We start from the raw sequence: 26,024 nt of genomic DNA, 5'->3' as shown, positions 1-26,024 counted from the left end.
GAAGCAGGGGCCTCCTGCAGCCACCCAGCACCACAGGGTAACACCGATGCGTTTAGGTGTTGATACAACTCCTGCAATGGTCACCCTGCTTCCCCACATCTTTCCCTTTGTTACCACACGACACCAAGTAACTGGGTTTGAGAGGTGTTTGGGGGCGGGAGACACTGCTCCTGCGCAGCAGCAGAGCATCCATGAACCCCAAGGAGATCTGAATCCCCTGGGGCAGAAGCAGAGCTGAGGTAACTGCATGCCCTGTCCCTCCAAGGATTCACCCACACTCCACAGCTCCACGCATACAAATTAAAATTAACTTACTAAATTAAATTTGTCTGAGACCATTCTCTGGCAGAGAACGTCCTGCGCCCTTGCTGTTGAAGTCTCAGCCTCCAAAGCAGCATGGTTTCACCCACGCTGCCCACTGGGAGGGAAGGGGGCCTGGTGCATGCTGATTCCCAAATCTTACCTGAGCACGTTTGAGAGAGCACGTTTAACTCAGGTCAAAACCAGTCCAGGACCCACTGTGCTGGTATAGTCAGCTTAGCTCCACTCCCCAAGAAAGCTCCCTGATGCTGTTTAGCTTGCTAGTGTGGACACAGGATAATTGTCCACCCAAATTTATCTCCCTGCTGGACTGTGAAGCCTACAGAGATGAGGTGTGACTCTAAGTTCAGTGTAAGGTGACCCTGTTAGTTCACTGTCCTTAACACGGAGAAAACATTCCCATGGAGGAATGTTATTTGTGAATTTCTCAGATCAACCTGAGTCTTAAAAAATTTAATCAATCAGTGTCACCAAGCTTGCCATAAGATATTTCTTTACATATAAAGAGCCCACCTGGCTTTCTCCACATCTGTGACAAAAGAGGTTTGCAGCTGACCTATAAAGAATTTTATTAACTTACACCTTGTTTTGTTTCTCCAGAAACCGGCCCCTGGGAACACAGACCTGCCACAGCAGATCAGAGAGTGGCCCATGGTGCCCTGTGTTCCCTCTGGGCGCTGCTCCATCCCCTGGGTAGCTTCCCACACCTGCAACTTTGCTTTCAAAAGAGGGAGTATCAACCCTGCAGAAAGCAGTTACCCATAAGGAAAGTCTTTTTTTTAATCAAGACATGATTAATCCTTTGAAATAAGACACAACTGTTAGTTGATGGGTCTTCTAGCAAAATTGTCTACACAAGCTATTTCTATTGTACTCCAAATGGCAGCACATACATTCAAAGCAATGAATGCTGAGAAAAAATGCATAAGCTTAAGAATGGGTTGAATTATTAAAAATATTGATAGTTATTTAATCAGATAGTATAATTTTTTTAAGAAGTGCTTTAAAACACTGAAATTAAAATAACAGTCAAAGAATGTAAGAAGTCTTCGCTGTCTTGTGTACAGCATACTTCTAGTACTAAAAGGTGCTGCCATATCAGTATTAAACATCTTTTCTGTATATTAGTGATTACACAGGTATAAAGATGAAGGGAATTAAGGTCACTGAAACAGCACAAGTTCTCCCTTGCCTCCACACAGCTTTCCATCCCGTGTGCTAATTATGCTTTGCATAGGGCTGAGACATTTTTCTCAAAAACTTCTGAGGCAAGTTATTTTAATAAACAGGTTTAATTTTTAATAAGGATGCTAAGAAGTTTGTTAAATGCTGTGGGTAGGCAAACTGATGGCATGAAATCTGAGAAAACATATATAAACCAAATATCCTCTGGTATTAGAGAGGGAGGAGAGAAGTGATTTTCAGTAGGATTTGGGCAAAACCCCTAACTTTTTAAAAAAAGCACCAAATGACTAATACTGATTCATTGTCTTGGCATGATGTAGGTAGGCTTCCTACTGTTATTTATAGTTATGTTCTGGTCTGGTTATGACATGCTGTCAGTTGATGAGTAGTTTGAAATGTATTAGCCTGGGGTCCAGTAGTTCTTTTGTGCCATTCAGTGTCCTATAAAATAGAGATTTTTTTTTTTTAATTTCCTCTCATAATTCAAAATTCAGCCACTCATTTTCCTTCTGCAGTCCCTGTAACTTTGTTTCCTAGCACTAGTGGAGTTCAACTGACAGATTTCTTTCCCTGTTAGCTGTTGTGTCCTGTCTCTTCCTGGCTACTTGCCCCAAGGAGGGCCTCTTCCTTATCCCTGCCAGGAACTGGAGCCCTTTCGAAGCACAGAGATCATCCTGTTTTGTCTTGCAAATCCACAACCAAGTTTCAAGACACTTTGTTTGGAGAGGAGATGCTTTGGCTTTAGTTTATAAAAGTGGTTGAGTACTTTAGGAGCTATTTTTATGCCTAAATCCCACTGATTTTTTAAAGGAATTAGGTGCTTACATAGTTTTTAGGATCTATGGCCCTTGTTCAACACAGAAGAGCAGCTGTTTTGGCATTATAGGATATCCAGTCTGCATGAAGAGCCTTAATAAAGAGCAATGGTATGTTTTGCTTCATCTTAAAGAGCCTAGTAAGGTATTTATATGAGAATGGATTAGTTAAAAGGGAGACAGAAAAAAGGAACTATATGTTAAAGTATAATATTATACAGAGAATTTTATCTAAACAGAATACAGAGAAAAGGCACCAGAGTGGTGCCTAGACTTAGGATAAACACACCCTCTGACCTGCATGGTACCTGGCCAAAACATCTCCCTTTTGGCCCATGTGTCTGGGCTTCCTTCCCTGGGGAGCCAGGAGAGAGGGAGGGGGGACATTTAGCACACAGGACCTCAAAGTGCTTAGGAGCTGCAGCAGGTATCTTGGTAGGGGTAGATTTAACCCCAAGTGGCAGCCAGGACCACACAGCCATTCACTCACACTTCCCCCCGCAGTGGGATAGGAGAGGAGAACAGGAAAAGAAGAAAACCTCATGGGTTGAGATAGTTTAATAGAACATTAATGGATGAAAAGACAGTAATAACAATAATGATAAAAAAATATACAAAATGAGTGATGCAATACAATTGATCCCCACCTGATGATCGATTGCCCATCTTGTCCCAAGCAGCGATCATGGATGCTTGCCCCCATCAACCCCCATTTATATATAGAGCATGACATCCATGATATAGAATATTCCTTTGGCCAGCTTGTCCTGTCTATGCTCCCTCTCAGCTTCTATGGGAAACCGCAAAAGTCCTTGATTTAATATAAGCACTACCTAGCAACAACTAAAACTATATGTGTTACCAACATTATTATCATACTAAATCCAAAACAGAGCAGCTACTAGGAAGGAAATTTACTCTCTCTCAGCTGAAACCAGGACAGTATGACAGTGACAGTCAGTGAAATTGAAGGCAAGCCAATTGCAAATGGCAGGTTTGGAAGAGCAGAGGAGGGTGACACCATTAGCTAACCTACAAACTCCTTGACAATAGGTATTCTTGAGATTTAGGAACCGAAACATTACTGGAGAGGTAAGTAGCTAATGAGGATGTTTGACAGTTTTTAGACAGGACTGAAGAATTGCTAGAGTTATAAACCACTACGCTTCAGAGGCCAGGCCCTCATTGAATGCTCAGAGGCAGAATCAAAGATTATTTCATATTTGTATCTAAGGAGCTACTTAAACCTTCTTCTGAAACAGCTGGTACTGTCTGGTCTAAAATCAGGATACTGCAATCCCATGTGTTGGGTTGGATTTTAATTTCCATTTGAGATTACAGGAACTCCTGTGAAATGATTGAACAAATCCTGATCTGATAATTAAGGCAAACAATATTCTATATTAAAAGGCAGGAAGAACAGCCTGTTTTCTGTCAGAAAGAGTGGTGGACTACAGCATCAGAGGACATTATCCTGCCAGGTACAGATGTGGAAACCTTGGGTTTTTATCTGCACAAAACACATTCAGCCCTAATCCATTTTTGAATGAAAAATGTCCATTTATTCTGCCACCACGGGAGCAAACAGGATTAATTGATTGATTGATTGATTGATTGATTGATTGATTGATTGATTGATTGATTGATTGATTGATTGATTGATTGATTGATTGATTTAATTAAGCATAAGGTGCTTTTCTGCGTTTGGGAATCAGTTTCAAGGTCATTTAGCAGCTGGCAGTGTCACATATAGAAGATAAAGAGCTCAGTCCAATAGCAAGGAAGGCGGTATCTTTCTCTTGGCAGTAGATTAACCAAGGAAATGTTGATACAAGGCGATGACACACTGCCCTCCTGAATATGCAGATGAATCTACATCATGTTTGGATATGGAAAGTGCAGTGCTGTTATCAGAACCACCTGACCCCACCACTTCAGAAATTTAGGTGAATTAAGGTCATGTAGCCATGGAGAGAAAAGGCCAGGGCAAAACGTATTGACAACAAAATATGTCTAGTATATTGTGGGCAATTTCAGCTGAGTCACTTGGACAATAATGGAGTAAATCCCAGCATTGTGAAGAGCAATCCCACCTACATATTTTGGAACTATTCCAGTTTGCTTAGCACTTTCCACAAGGCATTTAGCAGGGATGCCCTTTCACCATTTTGCTACATGAATCTTTTGCTTGTGTGGTTGCTGTTGGTTCCCAGAGCATAAATTTTAAGTCTCAAATGTTGCATTGATACTACAGTTCCTTTCCCTGGGGGTTTAATGCAAGATTTCATAATTATGGTGATGTTTAACACTGTAAAAATCTGTAAGTCTTCGGGAGAAATTAAGTCTTTACAACTTGTTGCAGAGTTGTATTACTTCTATGGTTTATAAACTTATTTTCTCTAACTCCTAGTTCCACTGGTCAGAGAGCAAAACATTAGGGTTAATGTAAACATTTAGCTTTACTGCATGCTAACTCGCACCCTCTGAGAAGGTCTAGCTATATGTGTTGTTGGCTGATAAACCCTGCCTAATTTAGCTCCTTATTTTATGTCCGACCTTATTAAACTCCAAGTCTTGTTTACATTCTGTTGGAGCACAGTTCTCAAGCGAAGCCTTTGTAACTCAATTGTCTGTCAGATGAGATTAATTTGCTCCTCATCTGGGAAACAGAACCCCCACATAAATTAGATCTACCTGGATCCTAATGAAATTATAACAAATGTTGGCATGAGGTTTCTCTCATTTTCTTTTTAATGATGTCATAGAAAAATAAGCTTTTAGGTAATTGCTTTTACTCACAGAGAAAAAGCCTAACTTCTTTTCTAGCAAACTGTTAGCAATCTAGATTCGTGTTACAGAACCTGAGGTAGTTTTATCTCACCTAGTCTTACAGTACCTGAAATTGTTTCTGTGTCGTCTCTTGTCCAGTACAAGAAGAGAAATTTAGAGCTGTTTAGTAGACTTTATTTCCATCTTTGTTGAATTTTAACTCTCCTCAAAGTCCTGCAACTGAATGCAGTGTCGTGACAGTGTTATTCCAGTAGAAGAGGTGACACAGTATACATCCATTGAGCAGCTTTGCTTGAGCTCAGACAACAAATTGTTACCTACATCTAAATTCCCCTAAGCCTCCTCAGTTGCTCTGAAGCCCAGAAACACAAAATTTTATGATATTCTATCTCCCAGAAATCCTAATATACGCACCTTGGTCTTGATAGCACCAAATGCAGGTAAGGTCAAAAACTCTTCACGACAAGGCACTCCTCTCCCGGTCTGGCCCATGGGCCCTGCAGTTTTCCGTAAACTTCCAGGGCAAACAATGTGCGAGAGGTCATCTTCATTCAGTCTCAAAGGTCGTGATGTGATGCAGCTGAAGCTGGAGCAGAGCCTTCCACAACATACCCAGAGGCTCAGAGTGAGGACCTTATTCAGCACACTGGGCAAGTGCCCTGTTTACCACACCACTGGTGGGTGAGGGCAGACACCTGCATGCACCCACTTGTGGGGTCATGCTGTGAACCAGATCAGTGTTGGGCTTCTCTGGCTTTAAACAACAACCCCACCCTGCCCCCCAAAGTGTTCTGGCCTTCAGTGCTGTTTGTAGGGAATCGTGTTCATCCAGCCACAACTATGGTGCCCCATGGCATGGAAACGGGCAGGGAGGGACAAAGAACAAGAAAGAAGTCTGTGAGCTGGTACTGCCACCAAAGTCCCCACATCATCACATTGCAGGATGACTTCTGCAATGCCAGATAGTTCCCTACAGCGCCCAAGGCATGAGAGACTCTCTGATCCACCCCTCCACAAACAACATGGACATCTTGCTACTCGGACTTTCCCTGTGCTCAAAGCTCCGGGGCTGGAGCATCTAAAACATTCCAGCATGAGAATGCTTCTGGGGCAAGTTCAGCTTTCCTTTTGCTCCATCTGATGGTATTTTAGATTGAAAGGGTCTGGAAAAGATGTTCCTTCTAACCATATGGAACAGTTGAGGGTGAGGGAAGGGTGGAGAAAATGTAAGAAACAAACAGAACTTTTCTCATAAGATTTCTTACTTTCATCCTGCTTTAAAGTCTCCCTAATAAATAATTTTTGTATCCAAACAGTGCCAGGATATTTCAAGAGGACAAGCTGAAATTTTTCCTTATGCAATAGCAATTGAAAACCTGTTTTTGGATATGCTTAATCAATGCATGCTGATATCTCACCATATGCATAAATCAGATACTCCCCAAGGTATATGTGTCAGAGCCAGGGAGGAAGAATGTGCCTTTGCAGTCACAAGGAGCAAATCACATCGGGTTTGTGGCTCACTCTGAAGCTGTTGACGTGTCGAAATTATTACTGTGAGAGAGCCAACCCCAGGAAGTAAAGCAGCATCCTAAGGGTACATGGGATCAGACCTATTTTTCTATATCAACATAGGAGTTTGAACAAATCCAGGCAAAAGAGTTCAAAGGTTTGCTAGATCCAAGTAGTCCATCAGGTGGATATGGCTAAGAAGTTTCACTTCTGCAGTTAACCCCATCCTGGAGGGAAGAGGTTAATACACCACCTGGGTTCCTTGGATTTAAGCTTGAATTTAACTAATCCCAAAAGACCTCTTTCACCTGGGCTGGTGAGTGGCTAACAAATTCAGACATAAACTTACGCATCTGGCTGCACAGTGGGATGCTTTAATTACTCTGCTCCTCCACCCCCTCCTATGCAGAATGATGTTCACAATGCCAGCACAGGGACCCACAAACACCATGTGTCAACATATTTTTTATCTTTTTTAGGAGATTGAAAAGCTGACAACAAAAAAAGCAGATACTTCAGACACTCAACAATTTCCCATTCCTCATGGAAAGGCAGCTTCCAGGTGCTGACTCCAGACCGCTTCTCCAGATGATACTCACCAGCTGGGCTCCTACCTGTTGGGATGGGGCCTTTTTTTTCCTCAGGTTGCTGCCATATGCAATCAGAGGACTTCTAGGAACACTAGCTGCTTCAAACCAGGCTTAAAACTGGTTTGTGCTGTCCAAATTGGGCAAAAGTTGTTTACAGGAGTTAGGGATTATCTACATAACTGAGCCACTCCCTGCAATGGTTGATTTCTCCAGTGAAATTAACCTTAAATAAAATAAGAAGCTAAGAGATAACGTCTAGAGATAGTAAATAGGCCTTAGGATCAGTGCTATCAATAAAGTTGATGTCTTGGAAGGAAAGAAAAGCCGTTCATAAAACTATTCTGTCCGAAATATGTATGTCTTTTTCAGTACAAACCTGTATGGTTCAGGAGATTCAGATACTCAGGGTCTCACTCGTGATAGTAGCTCAAGTTGCAGCTAAGCTCATGGGAATCACCAGGCTGCAAGTTCTGCTATGCTCTGCCTCCTTTTTCTAATGATTCCCCCAGTCTTAAAATCACAGCTCAGTTGACTGCTGCCAGACCTGTCTTGTGCTATTTCTGAAAGCTTTTATTTGTAACAAATCACCAGTGAATAGCAACTGCGGCCTCCTTTAAAATGCCTCATGTGTTTAACTCCAGATAGGGTAGGATGATTACAAACTTGAGCAACTCTCAGGACTGAGAATAATTAACCTTTATTTACTTCATAGATCCTGACAATTACTGGTGGAGTTATACTGGAAAATTTGTCAGAGCTCTTAATTAGGCTTGCTTACAGCTGTGCATCCTCATCCCCGTGAGTGCAATCTGCCTGCAGCTGTGCCACCCCAAGCTCTGTGAACTGATGGGTTTTCATAAGCAAATTAATTCCTGAATGAGAAACCTCCAGGTGAAGGTGCTTCCAGGAAAGCAGCAATGGGGACATTCTTCTCCACTGCAGAGCTGAGTCACTTGCCCCAGCACGGCAGCGGAGAAGCTGACTGGAGACTCCCTCCCATTGATAAGATACAAGGATAATTCTCCACCTACCTGGGGTGTGAAATTTCTTTGTAACTCCATGTGGTTCTCTGTATTTCTAAAACCCCTCTATCGTAGCCAACACCCTTCTGCCCAAAGTTCCTGGATCTACCATAACAAGGCGCAGTGAGAAGCGCATTGCATTGACCTGATTTTCACAGCAATTTCAGGTAACTGAGGTGTTCTCATGACCTGTCTTATGGTAAGTCACTGCTGTTCTTGCCCAGAACGATGACCTGTAATAGCGGCTCTTTCACCGGTGTAAAACTCCTCCAGGATGGTGGGAGCTGCTGTAAAGAAGGACCCAACTCTGCTGTGAGCAACCATAAAAGTACAAGCCACAGGTAGAGCAGGCAAGTAACAGTAGAGGGGAGACTGACACGATAAAGACAAACTAGAACAACTTCCAGAACAGGTAAGAGGGCAAGTTATCTGATTCATAACAGAGGCAAAAATCTCCCTTCAGCAGATTCCCCCAAGGAGCTATCTATGTACCAGCAATACCTATACTAGTTTCCCCAGATGCCTAATCTGAAAATGCTGCATTCCAGTTCTCTTTGCATAGGATAAGGAAAGTATAAGTATGCAAGAAGCACGTTTACATCCAAAGGCTTACGAGCTTCAGAGCCGTCCCCCAAATCCTTGCAGAATACATGTTCCTTTCCTAGGTCTTACTCCAGGTACTAAGCCACAGAAACTTATAATGGATGGGAGAAGGCTGGAAAAATGAAAGCAAAAGCCATTTAATGGGCATGATAATCAAATCAGCATCAGTTTTACGCGTTCCATGTGTTGTGATAGTAGAATGCATAACAGGTGTCCCGTACAGCTGAGAAGACATGTATGAAGACATGTATTCTACAACCAGTTATGCAACCATACCAAACCCCATGTCTCCTTCCACTGTTTTTATAAACCCAAAGGCTGTCGAAACGTGGGAAGCACAAGACATCACACACGTCTGTGATCAGTCACAGGCTGACGAAGCACAGGGCACAAGCCTGACAGCTACCCTTCATTCAGGCTAAATAAAAGAGCAATTAAGTTCCTTTACAGAGGAATGGTTGGGCACAGCAGAGGCCACTGTCTAAGTACATCAGGTGGGACGTGCATGTGCAACTGTAGCAAGAGCTTGGAGACAACTGGTTGAGCTACATGAGCCAGGCGAGCACAGAGTAAGCAGCTCCAATTTTGACCAGGAAGGAAGCAGAGGCTCTCTGACACATCACCTTAGAAATGGAACGTTGGGCATAGCTACTGAGAAAAGTACTAATTTTTGTGTGTTCCCGCAATGTTCAGAGATACAGTGCCGTGCTAAACATGTATGAATGTATCCATGGGTTTATTCTCCTCCTGGTAGAACTCGGGTAACTGTTCAGGCCAGGAAGAAGCTCTGTGTGACAAAGACACGTACACTAAAGAGCTGCAAAAACTAGTACAGAAATACCATCCTTCCCTGATGTGTTACTAGACCTCAAAATGCTAGCACAAACTCTTCCACAGACACTAAATGGCCTGTAAAATAAAGACTAGATATTTTCCTAAAATACAGACTGTAGTTGAAAGGGAAATTACTGACTTAACCAAGAAGTTAGTGGAGAAGGTTCTACAGATTTTACTATTCAGGAAGCAAGAATAAAATCACACCCGTACCTCTGATCTTAACATTTGTGATCTCAGTAGGCATCTTGTCAAAACAAATATTTTTATTCCTTTAGTTTTTCTTAGAGAATATATGCATAAAAGCCAGTTGATCTACACTCTGCCTAAGGGGCTGTTTTGCCAAGGACATGAATGTGAGGAGACGCAGCCTCTCCTAAGCATGGGGTGGGCAAATAGTGCTTAAAAGCAGGAGTTATGTAGCCTAATACAGTTATTGCCAGTATGTGCCTAATTTGGAAATTCAGTAAAATGATTAAATCATTAGATAATAGTTCGCACTTCATATAAAGTCTTTAACACAGGGTTTATTTTTTCTTTTCCCCTATCCATTATCTTGCTTGTATCTACTTGTGGAGGGTTTTCTGTTGGGCTAATTGCCTTGGAGTGTGATAGTCTCATTACCTCACTGGTGTTGCATCCATATTGATTAGGACATAGCATGGTCTTGATTTAAAACACAATGCTGAAAGGGTTGCCATCCATCAACAGCCACACGTACTTACTTGCTTCCTTCTATCAGCTGTGGTGTTTGTAAGACCATGGATCTGGCTGTAAAATAGCACGACCCCGCAAAGACAAGACTCCTTTTCAACCAGAACCGAGTAGGAGCCACGTGAGCACCAGAGCCAGGGCAACGAGAAAGGTCAGGTATGTCAGTGTGGTGGGGAGTGACAGGCAGTAAATGCAGAGCCATTAGATGCCGCAGACAGGCTGTGCATGCAAAAACCAGTATCCAGGAGAGGAAACAGCGCATCGAGGAAACCAGCTTTCCAGAGACTCTGTGGCAGCCACACTACCTGTAGAATATACAAAAGACATTCCTTGTGCACAGCTGGTTTATTTCTTAAGATTTCATATCATCGATTAACATCCTCCATGTTCCCTGCATCAAGACAAACTCAGTAAGAGATTTTGTTGTTTTATCTTTTCTTTTCTCTAGGCACTAGAAAACAAATGATCAGTTTGCAGTGTCAGAAGTCAGGTTTCTAACATGAATACACAAGAGATTACTTACATAATAGAGCGAGACTCTCTTACTACTGCAACACTTGTGGTTAGCCCTGGACATCTGTATGTGTCCGGCCTGTGTATATTGTCTGGTTGAGCTCTAGGAGCTCTTAATTTGTTCATGAATTTTAATGAATAGTCCAACTTGAGTAGCAGGCCAAATTCCATGAGTGTTTTATTTAATTTCAGTGTAAAAATGTTTGGAGTCACCAGAGGGCACCATTATAGATAGCTTTATAAGTTTCATATAACTGATGCTGAAACAAAGTAGATTTTGGGAAAAGTGCCTGTTAATAGTCATGGGAATCCTGATAGGGACTGTGGCATTCACAGGACAAGGGAGTATTTCTGTTTGCCCTTTCCTTAGACTCAGCATGGTACCACACAGGTCCTGCACTGCAGCAAATGCTACAAAGAAAAATGCAACTGAAAATAGTTTAATAGTTTATAGTTTTAAAATAGATTAATTAATAATTATAAACAGATTCAAATCAGAGAATGAGCAACTGAGTAATTAAAAATGTGCGCTTCATCTTCAGCCACCTCTTCCTTTCCCCACCTCCCACATCTTCTTCTCTTAGCTGTACTTACTGTGATGAATCTAGAGATCGAGACAAACTAAAAGAAATCACAAATCTCATGCTACACTGTATTCCATTTGACTTTAAAGACTTTATTTCCAGTGAACACTTTTGTCTTTTTTTTTTTTCTTGACCATGGCTTTGCCTCACAATGTGTTTCATCAGCAAAGAAAAATAATTTACCTTCCTTTATCCAAAGGGATTTAAAAATGAGGAGTCAGTCCGTATTGGTCGCATCCAGCCTCCCAGCTCTCCTTGCCAGCAGGGAGTCTATTCAGCTAATTCCCACACCTCTTCATGAGCTGTTGCTGGCAGACCAGCAGCTATGCTAAGAATAAAGCAGTTCCTTTCCAAACACATGTTTTCAAGGACTTGGATATTTTTTTACAGTATCAGATTTTGCATTATGACATCCTTTCCACTGATTATTGATAGATTCATTTGAACTCTATTCACGCTTATCTGGAAAGATAATCTTGCACGCAAGAGCAGAATGTGGCAACCGTCAGAGCTCAGAGTTGGCCCCTAGACAAGACCAAGTATTTTATATGGATTTAAACAACTCATTATTTTAAAAGGCAGGAGTTAACTGCTGCAATACTGAGTAATGATGGATGCACAAGCTAATGATCACAATCCAGCAGCTCTGCAGGGAGTATCTATGTACACACTCTTACCTGTCCCCTCCATTCTTCCTGTAAATGCAAGATACGTTGCTTTTTAAGTATGTCCTGCTTACTACTGTGTATTTTAGGGACAAGCAGACACACATACTTACTGTGAAACAACAGATGAATGGGATGCAAAGCATCAATTTAGATTCAGTCTTTTGCAAAGCATGTGTTGCCCCTGTATCTCTGCATGTCAGATCTTATACACGCTCAGTGCACACATTTCAATCCACAGTCCTAACAGGCCTATGCTAATATGTGCATTCCTTTGTTTTATCAAAACATTACAATATAACTGCCAATCTTCTGGAAACTGTTACTGCATTATTCATTGAGCAGTAATTCAGATGCTTAGTAAAATGAAAAGGATAATTTACTCCCAAGCTGCTGGATTTGCTTGAGGATTTTTCCCCCTTCTCATATTTTGCTTTCTGTCATTGGGTAATTTAGGAGTAAATCTCCAAATGATCTTTTACCAGCAGCTGCATCAGACCTGGCACTGTCAGGTTTTCAAACACTGAAGTTAAGCTGTGCAGCCACAAGGAGCCTTTTGTTGATATTTTAAAGTAGGTAGGTTTAATGGAAGAACAACAACGACCACACACTTTGCTCAAATTATTAATGACAACATTCTGTGCTCAGGAATGGTTGATTTTGCTAAGGAGATTTGTCTCTGAATTCATTTACATTAGCTATTTCAGCTATGCAAACCACACAAGGTAAGTTGTGCTGCCTTTCGAAGAGCTTAAACCAGCACTTTGCTGAAGACCCAACTACGAAGAAAAACTGTTTCTTTCTTCATCTCTGCCTGGAGCCTTTCCTCATCCTCTTCATAAAAGGAAAAAGGAAAGGCACTTTTTACACCCTGTCTAGTACTCTGCAGATTCCCAAGTGCCTGTCAGGATTATTTTTCACACAGCATCAGGTACTGTCATGAGATGGTCCCTCATACTGAACAAAGTAGTTAATCACTCATGACAGAAGGCCCCCAGAGCAGCCTGAAAACTTCCAGGGGTTGGACCCGCTCTGCTGGAAACAATCCTTACATCCAATCCCCCAAAAATGCTCCTGCTCAAGTGCAGGAAGTTTTCAGCCCAGACCCTGAAAAATTCTACCTGTGTGCTAAATGAATTTCTAGTCTTTACTGCGTCAAATTCAAGTATACCGTCAGGTACAGGCAACTAACTCTTAGTAACCTCAAAATACATGCACAAACCTGACTTGATCCACTTTGTTATACCCATTCTGTTGCTGTGATGAGTGGTAACTCCTATTAAACTTACATAGCAACATTAATTCTGTGCACTTCCACAGTATTTTCTGTTTGAAAATACTTCACAGACATTACTTGCCCTCTACAGACACACCATGCTGTAGCATTTTTCTAACACTCTACAGAGAACGTAGAGAGATACTACAAAACTCATACCATTATCAGCAGAGCCATAACTCTGTACAAAGTTTCACTGATGAACAAGTAGTAGAAACCATAATAAGGAAGAGAATTATCAAACAGATATAGAAGATACACTTTGGAAGAGCCCAGGTTTTTTGTAAATGGAAATCTGTGTCAAGCACCTATCAGACTTCTTGGAAGGGCTCAGCAGCCACAAGAATGAGGATGGTTTGGTTTTAAGTATATTTAAGTTTTCATAAAGCTTTCAACCACATTCCTCAACAAGGCTTTTAAGGAAACTAAGCAGCCATGGCTTAAGATGGAAGGTTCTGCCAGGGTAAACCGTTAAAAGATGGGAAAGAGAAGACAAGATGGTAAGTGCTCACAGTGGACCAAGTTCATCAGTGCAGTTCCCTAGAGATGAGACATCGAGCTGTCTGGTTCAGTGTATCTGGAAAAGGGGGCAAACATGAATATGACAGAATTTATTGATGATATAAATTATTCAGGATGGAGAGAATGAGGGGCAACAGACTGCACAAAAAAAATAGTCAGTGAGCAATAAAATGGCAGACAGAATTCCGTACAGACAAATATAAAATCATGCACAGTCAGAAAAGCAATTTTAACTTCATACATGTGGTCAGAGCTGACCATTAGCACTCAGAAGTGAGATACTGGCATTATGATGGAAGTCTTGCACGGTTTCAGCTCAGTGGTCAGAGGAGATCACAACAAGGATGCTGTGAATGCTGAAGTTCAGTATTAGCTCAGTGGAAGGCTGTAAAATCTTGGAAATTAAATCTGTCAAGGTTTGCTAAATGCACAAACCCCATATTCAGCTCAGGATGTGAAAATGGTTGGAGGCTGGGAGAGCAGTAAAGGAAGTAGCATTTATACTTGCTCTGTTCTTAGGCTTTTATCAAGGCATCCACTTACGGTGCCTGCTGGAGACAGGATCTGTATCAGGTAGATGGATCTCAGCCAGGCCAAACACGACCATTCTTCTTTTATATTCAAGTTACTGCTCTACGAAATGATCGTAATCCTCAGGAGCTTTCAGGCTGAGAGGTACATAGATAGGAACTGCTATTTTGCTGGAAATGTCATCACAGAATGGCAGGTAGCCCAGTCTAAAACCCCTCTGGGTCAATAAGCCTGAAATTAGCAACACCTTTAACCCCTGAAGAGCTCAGAAGACAGAAGAACGCCGAGGAGAGCTCACTGAGCATCTTATGCTCAGTTGTGTTTGCATCTTAGAGGTATCAGTCAGTTTTGGACTTTGCATCAGGCTGGAAAATAATATGATATTTGTATCCTTTGAGTTCCAAATATAAACAACGGTGAAATTTATTTCTTTAAGCAGCAAGCCACCAAAGGTCCGTATTTTCAGAGGTATCATAGCTATTAAGTTAACTTTGTAATCAATTTACCTCCTTTACTCCGGAGTCTGCACTTTTACTTACTGTTATCTGGAGAAATGAGGTATTTCCAAGCATTTGCAGTGAAAAATCTGAAAAAGTATTTATTAACTAGACTTAATAAAACTAAACATAGAGTTTGACTTCCAGGGAGATGGAGCCCTTTTCCTGATACTATGCAGTGCAAGGAGGTGCACCATTATAAACATACAGCACAGTCTAAACAAAAAAAATTTTAAACTTGCATCATATTATTAACAAGTCAGTGAAGTTTGAAATTCGCAACTTAAAATCTGGCCAGACAGAGAAATTTAATACTTTGCAAACATTGCTACTTTTGAATTAATCTAAAATTCTTAGTTTTGTCTTTTGGTAGAAGTAAGTAACTTTTTTCTGTTCAAAGCTTCATTCTGAACAGTCACATTGTATTGCTGGGGTGAAGTGAGTAGCCCCATCAAGAAGTAACTCCCACACACCAGAACCGTACTGGAACACGCTGTAGGTGCCCAAGCACACCCCAGTCTCCCTGCAAACTAAAACTGAGGCAGATGCTCTGCTCACCCTCTGCTGCTGGGATGCTGCTTGCTCTGCGATGCTCCCAGAAAAACAGCACAAGAGGGCGCCTGGAGCCTCAAATACCTGAAGTCTGCCTTTCACATACCAGCTTTTCTGCAATACGTTGTATTTCCAATGTCAAATTCAGATAAAAAACTGAATGCAGCACGGGGGAATGGGAGAGGACACAATGAAGCCCTGAGCAGCACCTCAGTTGCATACAGTTTAGCCCTAGTTTTGCTAACCTACTGAGAGCATTTGAGAATATTTTCATCTATCAGACTGGATTCTCTGTTAACAATTATGTGTCTTCTAAATAAAAGCCTGTATTAATTTTTATGGGGGTGAAAGAAACCTCTGCCATATGTGAGATTTAAATGGTAGGAAACAGGAGAAACATCTCCAGAAAACAGCAAGAGAAAAGCCAAAAAGGTTAAATATTTTATGTCAAATTTAGCTTGGCAACCACCCAAACCGTGGACTTTGGCAGATTGCTTGTTGGTTATAACAGAAGCCACTTCCTCTGCAGCAACAGGCGTATCAACACTATTGTCTGCTTCCCGGGGACGGGCTTGGGGTGTTTCAGTCCTCTGGGTGGGAGCTCGAAGCCGGACAATGTTGCTTATGTGGAGCTGAGTGACTGAAAAACACAAAGCCGCAAACCCCCACCGGTGGCCCCGTGGGGAATTCTCCCATGCATATCTCGTTAGGAAATGAATCGGGGTATTTTTCTCCCTGCCCTGGCTCCGGGCACTCTGACAGCTCCATTCAGTGAAGGGGAGGAAGGCTCTGCCCAGGGCTCCTCTACAGCTGCGGGTGACTCATGCTGGAAGAGCCCCTTTCAGCCAGATTTAAGGGGACAAAGTCTTCCAGAAGTTTTTCCTACGTTTATTTAAACATGCTGATTTCTATCGCTTTGAAGCTTTCTGCATAATTGCTGCTTGCACAGCAAAGCCTGGCCTGGTACACACCGACCTGACGAGGCAGGAAGAACAGCAGGCCCAGGCTGCTCCCCAGAGGTGCTGGGGCCGCTCCTGGCAGCCACCCTCCTCCCTCTCCTGCAGCAACATCCCCAAGGAGAAACCACTCTGTCCTCACTGCCTTCTTGGGACATGCAGGAGAACCAGAGGAACGAACCCTGCTGCTCGCCCAGTCCATGAGAAGAGCACTGGGCAGATGGGACTTTCTCAGTACTTTCCTCCCTCTGGCCTGGCCAGAGGAGCAGGGACGTGTTTGAATCTTCCGGTCCCACTTTTCATTGCTTTGTTTGCTTTCGGGATAAGCAGCTTCCCCACCGTTTCCTTCCTTTCTACAGCTCCGTACAGGGCTATGGAGGCACAGAGGGAATTCTGCAGGCTCCAGTTGCTCACCCATAGTAGGTGAAGATGGACAGTGGTGTCAGTAGCTTCCTACAGAAGATGGCGTGAGGAAGGTACGTCTCCCGCTGCCTCTTCCTCCCACTCTGCTCCCCACTTCCATACAGGGGAGACTCAAAAACGAGACCTTCGTTAAGATGTCAGCCATCAGAGGAGAAGCAAAGTCTTCTCGTAGGAGAGTGAGGAAGCCTTTCTTGCAGAGGTTTGGGCAGAGCACACCACCACGCTCCCCCCCAGCCGTGCGTGAGAATGACATCATTATGCTAATATATGAGACAGGAAGTGCAACCAAGCATAAAACCCACTGAAAGTGAATATCTATGAAGTGCTGCCAAGAACGCTAACGACGGCACAAAATAGAAAATGAGAAAAGAGGTTTGGTTCATCTAACTTCTTCCAGTTTTAGTAATCTCTAGTGTCACTTGTAACAGTAGGTAGTTAAAACAGGTCCTCGGATAGACAATGCTCAAGGTCTTTGAACTTTACAAGTACAAATGAAGATTTTTTGCTTCCCCAAGCTGATGGTGACCTTGTAATGTCTTACCCCCATCCACAAACTGAACTCAGTACTTTGACACCAGTCTGATGGTCCAGATAAACTGGCCGGGATTTGTAAACCTCCTCTCCACTCGTTTTTGTGCTTTTGAGTTATACTAGTTCCTTACCAATGATCTTAGTTAGCTATTCTTGCATTTGTCTTTTTACTACATGGATTCCTTTATTTTCCAGCAAATTTCACTGAGGTCTTCAGTCTCAAGTATGGCTCATCTGCCTAATTGCAGCTGCCCAAGCCTGAGTCTAGACATTTTTATAGTCACCCAAGAGTCACCTATATAATCACATATTAATGTAAACATACAAATAAGTTCATCTGAACCACACTTTATCCATAGGACTTTTCTCCATCAATCCTAGAAATTTCTACAAAGATCTCAGAAGCTCATAATTTGTCCCCTGTACCTGCCTTTGTGTCAAGCAGCTGACAGAGTGGCAGTGCCCCAGGAGAGAGGTGGCACTCAGCTGCAGGGAAGTGATGCCTTCAACAACCACAGCTTTCCAGAAACTTATAGATGTGCGTGTAACTTACAGATATGATTTCATGAAATCACAGAGCCAGTCTGATTGTTGATTGTTGCCAAAACAGGAGGTGCCCCCTCCTGTTTCTCTTGCACTCACACCCATTTGACCCCACTACAAGCCATTCACAGACCTACACTGGACTAAATCTTTTTTTTTTTCTGCTGATCGAGCTCGTTGCAAGTTCCCCTGCCTGCCAGTGCTGGTATGTGGGTGCACTGGGGAGGGGAGGCTCACATGGGCTGGGGTACGCAACCTGCTTGGATAAATCACTGAATGATGCATTACTGAATGGGTTGAAGTGAACTGGTAAAGACCCCTGTTATGGACATCTGTTTGGAGTTTACAGCTCTGTATGACTGAGCAATTATATTGACTCTACCTAGCGTGCCCCAGTTTGCAAGTTTCAATTTTAATACTACAGGACTGATGACCTGGTAAGGCAGACAAGGCAGCTCACGGCAGCCAGAGCTGGTGTTTCACTGCTCTGGCAGGTGCTGAGAGGTCCTTCATTGAGCACACCTCCAATTTTCCAAGATTTCTAAAAGCTGTTTCCCATACATGTTAATTTAAATCATAACTAATTGCAGGATTTTTGGAGTTGAGGTCATGGATATATGGCTCTGCTTCCTTGATTTATGATACAGAATCTGTACAGCATAATACAAAATACTGCAGCCTTAGCAACGTATCATTCCCCTCAAAAGCTTGTTCATAAAACATCGTTTTCTACAACATAAATGACCCCACACAGAAATTAAATGAAATACAGGCAGTTGTTGCTGTTACTCACAAGACATTTTCAGTTCCCTTCTGTTCTATCTATATAATCTACCCAATGTTTGTAATATGCAGTAATTAAATGTGTTGTTATTGCCTCTTATAATTCAGCATCAGATCCTATAAACCTAGAGGTATTAAAAATATAATTAATCTCCTTAAACTTTGGAAAAAAATTACTTAATAATCCCGTTTTTAACTCTCATGCAGTTGAAATATGATGAAAGCATCATGTTTTATGTATCAAATACTACAGATCAATTAATCCCCAGCTTTTAAATGGGTTTCTGTACAAAATATGCACAGAAATCAGAGACCTTTCAAAAAAATCCCAACCTTTAAACAGGACTAAGCAGTCTTAGAATAACACTAGTCTTATCAGCAGACTGCCATCAAATTAAGGTGGACTGCTTTCTCTCATTTATACCCCCCTATAGACCAGTGCAGAGAATCAGACTCTCTAGAAACGAAAGCTGTGTACAGCTGTGACAACGACATTACTCCTAAGTGCAGTCATTTGTGGTTTGAGCTACATGCCCTGAATTTACCTCTCTCAACTTTGTAACTGCGCTCCCCATTGTAAATGCTTTGAAAAGAAACCAATCAACAAGAGAAAGAGAATAGTGACTGCTGATTTAGAACCCACAGCAAACAATTCTTTGCTTCAGCTTCGATAGGGGGTACACGAATGAATGAATGTGTCGCTTTTGAGGGCAGCAGGAACCAGGCTGGCGCCCCTGTTCCCAGGGCTGTTCTCTATACTTCTTTGTGCCAGGTGCAGAAATAAAAAAAGGAGAGTTTCTGGCCTATATTTCTTCAGATAACTGAAAATTCTCAGTGCTGTATTTGTTCAAAGCTTCATGCCAAGATCAATTATGAGAAGTTTAACAGTTTCTGTTGAGAGTCACCTCTAAAGAAAGGTAACAGCAGTAAGCATAAGGCAGTCTTCCATCCCATAGGGATCTCTATCACGCTCCTCACTAACGCCCAATAGCATGTCAATGATGTGACCAACACAGGCCAGTCTGAAACACAGTCACGTGAATTTATGAATTCCTGTTGTTTTAAGAAGAATATTTACAACTGTAGCTTTCCCTGTGGACAAAATCCTCTATGCTGTGGTACTCAACAGCACATCTAGGAAGCCAAGACAAGGCCATCAGCACTTGAACCCTTGCTACCGGCATAAGGGGACCACTACTGACCGAATCATTCCCCTGGAGTCTAGCAGCCACTGGAAAAGCCACCCAAGGCAACTTTTTATAATTATGAAAGAGAAGAAGAGACACGGTGAAAGGAGCCTGAGTCTGAAGGGTTTGTGCCCTAATATCCCATGCAGCATAATCCTGCAGAGCAGCAATGACAGCCTGAATTACCAAGGCCAGGACTGGAAACAGGTCTGGAAATACTCCTCACTGAGGCTGATAGTATAATTTAGTCTCAAAGAAGAACTTCAAAGTACTCAAACTGCAGACTGAACCCATCTCAAGTTGTGTACTTTCAACAGAACAGGCTGGATGGGACTACACAATCATAGAAGTACAGTATTATCCACCAATATAACTGTGTGCTTGTAGAAGCACAAAACTCTTTACCTTTAAGGAGCTACTTACCCTTGAACGCAATTCATGAAAGCACTGGGCCACTTCAGCAATATTGTACAGTTAATGACGGATACAGCTGTACATTCACTGCAGATTTTTGGCAGCTATAGCCACATCATGGGACTGGTCATTTATTGCTACATAGAGACACTGAAGAGACACAGAAAGGATTATTTTCCCTTAACTTGTAATTAATTGAAGGGTGTGTCCTTCCAAAAACACTCTAAGAACTCAACTCTGTTGTGCCAGCCAACCCAGGAGCACACTAAGCCCAAAACTTGGGGATGGCCTAGGTACTCCCCAACCCTTGGTGTCACCAAAAGGAGAAGTCGACCCTGACTAGGGACTGAGGCTGCACCTCCACATGAAAACGCAAATCTTGTCCTGAGGGAACTTCTGTTTACTTGAATGCCTTCCCGTTTTATGGGCCACATGTTTTGGGAATGCTGCACAGTCAGGAGACTGGCAGCAACTAAAGGGAGGTGATTCCTTCCAGAGGACTGCAGAAAAGCAGGATACAGCCTCAAACAGCGTCATGGCTGCCTTGTGCTTAGCTACATTGTATTATCATAACAAACGGTTTGGTCTTAAATAGGTACTGAACTCTAGTAAGAAATACAATTTGTTGCTTTTTTAAAGTAAGAAAACTGTAATACGAGGGCTTCAAAATTCACTTTGAAACACACTTTTCCTGTTTGAAAATGGAACATGAAAAACAGCACCTCAGCTTTTTAAAAAACAAGCTCCAAGATGATAACGTAGGTGAAACAGATTTAAAAAAAAAAAAAAAAGAAAGGAAGAGTGAACAAGTTTTACCATTTTTGGCTTCATAGCTCTCTTCACGGATCAGTCTGTTAACTTGCAGATGGAATAGCACACAACTCAGCAATAAGCATGGGTAGAGATTCAGAAAAACTAACCACCTACCTCTTATGTGGAGCATTAGATCCAGACACGGAAAAAAAAAAGGGAATGGGGTAGTAGCTGAGTAGGGGTGATGCAATGTCAAGGAAAATTCACCATGCTTGAAGCAAACCGCATACCGTGTAACTTTTTCCCCCCCCTGAAGACAGTAAATACTGGCATGGCTGCAATATGGCTCCAGAAACAGCTTTCAGACTTAAAGTATGTCAATTATCAATTGATTCACATAACTAATAAAACACTCTCAGCTATTTTTACCAACATAATACCTTTGTTCTCTAGCCAGGGAGCCTAATGTTTTAATCCCCTCTACCCCCTCACCCCCCATTTCAGTAAGAGCAAAGCAATCAGTACCTGGCAGGACCAAGCACTTGTTAAGCTGCTGTGGTTACTTTGCATTAGTATTTTCCATATAGTACTTTGAAAAAAAAGGCAGGCAGAAAATACAGTGATTTATAATCCTGAAGAACAATGGGCATTTCTGTGAGCTGGTTTTCTACACAGGATGTGGGGTGGGCCTTCTTGAGCTTGTGTAATCTGTCTGGAAGTCCAAAAACCACACTCTGAAAACATGCTTTTCCTTTAACAAATAGTCACACACACACACATAGAGAGTCTAGCTTTAGTTTACATGGCTGTCCTTCATCATTAAGGAAAATTTTCATTTGAAAATGCTTAAAAAATATCTTATTATTTCAAATAAGGTACACGGACCGTACCTAATTAAAATATAGAGCCTTTTTTACCCCAGGAAGAACTATAGTTAGAGGTGGATGCTTCACTTAAAATGGAGTGAAGAGTTTCCTCTCCGGTAGTGCTTTAGGCACTAGTTCATGTCCTAGGACCACTAGAGCTCAGAGACAAAAACTCAAAGGCTTTGGAAACATTTTCATGGAATATGCTGGGACTTACAAAGTGAAACAAATACAAATTATGATATGAAGTAGGCTTTTCTAGATGCTCTGATTGTAATACACTAGATTTAACAAATTCGGGCAGCCCTCAGAAGTCCTTTATTCCAGACACTCCGTTAAGATCAAATCTTCCCCCTTCCTCCGAGGAGCACCAGAAGATAGTCCACCACAAGAAACCGTTTGCTGTACAAGGACTGGACCAAGTATAGCAGAGGTTAAAACACAGGAGAGAAATTGCTTCCTCCAGAGCTCCCCTCCGGCACTGCAGGGTAAAAATACAGCAGACCTGAAGTAGCATAAGAAAAAAGTATAACGCACAGGAGTAACGCACTGTTTCACACTATTGCACATTCAGAAAGCTTAAGCAAGGGGTTTTGTATTTATTTCAAAAGCGTTCCCATTTATCTAATAGATTGCCTGAAAAAAGAAAGAACTACCGCAGAAATATTTCCATCACAAACGCCTGTGCTGTATCACAGAGACGGCACAGTACAGGCACTAGAGGCTTTAGATTGGTCCTTGAACTTAGGTCTCAAAGGAATATGCTTCCCAGTAAACAGCAGGCTAATATTTCTGAGCACTGGAAGGCACGTCACTGCATTACAGAAGTGCAAGACTTAATTGAAGTGGTCACCAAGAAAAGGAACAAGCATTGATTATGTTCTTCCTTTTAAAGATTCGGTTTACTGGAGTTATCTGTCTGAAAATTTGACTACTCCCCCCCTTCCCTGTTTGCCTTTTGAAGCTGTAAGACCTGGTTTATCAGGAACAACTACTGAAGAAGTAGAGTTCATATGAATTCTCTTAAATTTTGTGCTCATAGTAAAACCAAAAATCTTGTATTTGATGCTAAAATTTAGTACTGTAACAAACTGTTAGGAATACTTTTCTTTTAGGAAGCAAACTGCCATATGAAGGAGGTTTCTGTTTCAAAATACTCCACAATTTACTACTCTAACTTCCAGGGTTACATATTTTTAATTCCTAGTGAAACTAAATAGTAATTTCAAGCTTTATCGTATTTCCAGTGCTCAGAGTTTTCTGAGTTTATCTTTTTGAAGCTACAGCTTTTTCTTCTGCAAGTAGCTTTTCTTTCTTTCTGTGGGAAATTCAGAAAGAATGTAAGTTGAGTAACTGGGGAAAAAAAACCCAAACCCTCCAACACTCCAGCACACTGAAATTTATTTTTGCACACTATCAGGTTTCAGACAGCTAGAAAATATCAAGAAATCTTTCCCCCACTTTCATATGTTAATTGAGATTTACAGATGATACTCATTTAAGGAAATTATGAAGGGATAAATCCTCAGCAACATTAGACACAGCAGTTCCTACCACACCCTATGATATTTTGACAATTACCACACAATTTGACTCAGAAACTATTACATTCTGCGCAGAACTGTTTGGCTTCTGTCTTCAGCTCCAGCAAGTTCCTGCCTGAGCGCACGCACTACGCAAAACCAGCTCCTGCAGCTACGGAGCGGGGAGCTGCAAGGAAATCCCAAACCCCAGCAGGAAGCAACAATTCTGTGATTCAACATGTTGAGTCTTTTCCTCTGAGGTGGCACCAAGCACAGCATTAAATGCATGAACAAATGCTTATCCTGTCTGCGTTACAAATCCTAGGACCACTGAAGTTTCAGATCCTAGGACCACCTAAGTTTCAGGTGACTGAGCCTATGTCCCTCATCAAGTTCCACTGAGTATTTCTTTAGTGCCCTGTCTCCTTTCAAGGAGGGTAGTTTAAGGGAGAGAAGAGAAAGATTTGTAACATGTTGCAAAACAACTGCATTACATCTCCATCAGCTGTGCCACAAGAGCAGAGAAAAAAACATTTTCTGGCTGGATTTACTAGCTTTTGATCCTTTTACTTGCAAAAAGAAAAAAAAAAATTAAAAAAAAATCAATGTAATATGCTTACACCATAGCCTATCCCTGTAGTGGAAGTAAAGCAACATACCTCAGTAAAGCAGCTACCCCAGCACACTGGAAGACGACCGCACATTACAGCGACTGGACAGGAAGAAGGTACAAGCCATTTTCTAGGCAAAATAACAATGAAAATACCCAAAGAGTTTTGTTAACATCACAAGCCACAAAACAGAATTAAATACCATTCTGCTCCCTGCAGTTCCCATCTGGGTTTAATTTGCTAAAGAAGACTGAAGCCTGTATTCAAAAAACAGACTGAGTTGTAAACATTAGTCTCTGCCAGCATTACTAGTAACTCATGAGGTACTGGAGTTACTATGGAAAGGCAAGGGGGGCGGTGGGAGTAGTCATCTATGAAAGTAAGACTCTGTCATTAAGCTCACTGTTCTAATTGCAGTGTTTTAATCCATTAAATGAAAGTGAAAAGTGTTTGATGCTTAGAAAAAACACACTTGCAGAAAATCCTGTTCTACTCATCTCCATTATGTTTTGTAACATTATGAAATCTAACAAGGGAAAGTTGAGAAATATCAGAACAAACTGCCCGGGCCACTGGACCCCCTTGTTTTATAAAGCTTGTAATTACAGGCTACGTTGCTGTTGCCCAATTTATTTCTTGTTATCAGTAAGAGATCCCTGGTTCATTTCCTGCAGAATCAGTTTTGTTAAATTGTGACAAACTAATAAGAGTACAGCCAAGAGCATCTCATGGTAATATTTAACAATATGCCTTTGATGAGACTTTGCCCCCTCTCTCTGCTTTAGACTTCCTACATAACAAAATTCCTCAAGCCAAATTTTTCACTGATTACCAGTTATTAGCTTCTAGTTATCTATGCCTGTGACATAAACCACTGATATGCTTTGAAAATTGACTTACACAGTTTAAATGGAAGTGTAAAAAGGAGGAAGAGGTGTTTCTGCATCAATACAGGCCTGGAGGGATTCTGTTTCACATCATACAATAGCTCCCCCTTCATTTTGATGAATCTTAAGATCCACACTGAGACTCGGCTCAAAAATTGTCAGAGGCGGGAGAAAGTGACTTCCTTATTAAACAAGTGAATCCCTTGTTCACCGCATACTCTCACAAATGGTAACACAGCTGAGTTGATGGAGCACTACACCATGCTGCCAGGACAATAACCTATAGCAGTGAAGAGCAAGCAGAGATAATACTTTAAGCCACTGTTGCCTCTCACACCCACAACAGGCCCTGACATACCACTTCCTAGTTAGGGCTCATTAAGAAGCTGGCAGTGTTCCAACACGGAGTTGAACTTGTTCAGTCACCATCAGCATGGTCCTATTGCTATGACTTTTTACTTTGTTGGGTTACCATCCCACTAGTTATTCTTTCTTCCAACTAGCCACACCACCGCGACGACTCCTCCAGCCCCTAGGCCAAGCAACAACCCCACCAGCTGCTTCAGTGCTGCTTTTGTCAATCCCATGCTTCCAGATCCAGCAGACTTTTTCATTGACTTCTTGATGGCAGGTGTCATTAGCTAACAGTCACTATGTTTCAGCAGGCCCTCACATAAGGCTTCCTTTTCTTTTGCTGTTGCTAAAGGTGGCTCTCATCATCATAGGACCTTCTCTTGCTCACCAAGAGGTGAGCAAGAGACGGTCCTGTGGAAGGTCCTATGGAAGGACCTTCTCTTTCTGCTTTTCCCTCTCATCCCACCAATTCCCACCCCCTCTCCCTTCTCTAGATCCCAGTCCTGCCTTTGTTCTTGGAGGTCCTTAATTGTATCTTAATGTACCCCTCTTAGCCTTGTTATGTATATATGTCAATTTACCACTTGCGTGCTGTTGTTACTGATCTTTCAACGAAAAAAAAAAAAAAGCTTTACCAAAGTGGTTTCTTCTTCCTTTCTGCTCAGAT

At 41.9% G+C, this 26,024-nt stretch overlaps 1 long non-coding RNA gene across 1 annotated transcript; it reads right to left on the bottom strand.

Moving 5' to 3' along the window:
• Nucleotides 1-4,015: 4,015 nt before the first annotated feature.
• Nucleotides 4,016-25,806, bottom strand: LOC106901261. The gene is made up of 4 exons (XR_001414295.1): nt 25,017-25,806; nt 24,165-24,246; nt 20,373-22,487; nt 4,016-10,691 (listed from the first exon to the last, which is right to left on the bottom strand). It is a non-coding gene; the product is annotated as an uncharacterized LOC106901261 (long non-coding RNA).
• Nucleotides 25,807-26,024: the final 218 nt, after the last annotated feature.

The sequence above is a fragment of the Calidris pugnax genome, unplaced genomic scaffold, assembly GCF_001431845.1.
Source record: "Calidris pugnax isolate Ruff unplaced genomic scaffold, ASM143184v1 scaffold44, whole genome shotgun sequence".
Lineage (NCBI taxonomy): Eukaryota > Metazoa > Chordata > Aves > Charadriiformes > Scolopacidae > Calidris > Calidris pugnax.
The sequence above is the reverse complement of the archived record's forward strand: the minus strand, read 5'-3'. Positions and strand labels throughout refer to the sequence as shown.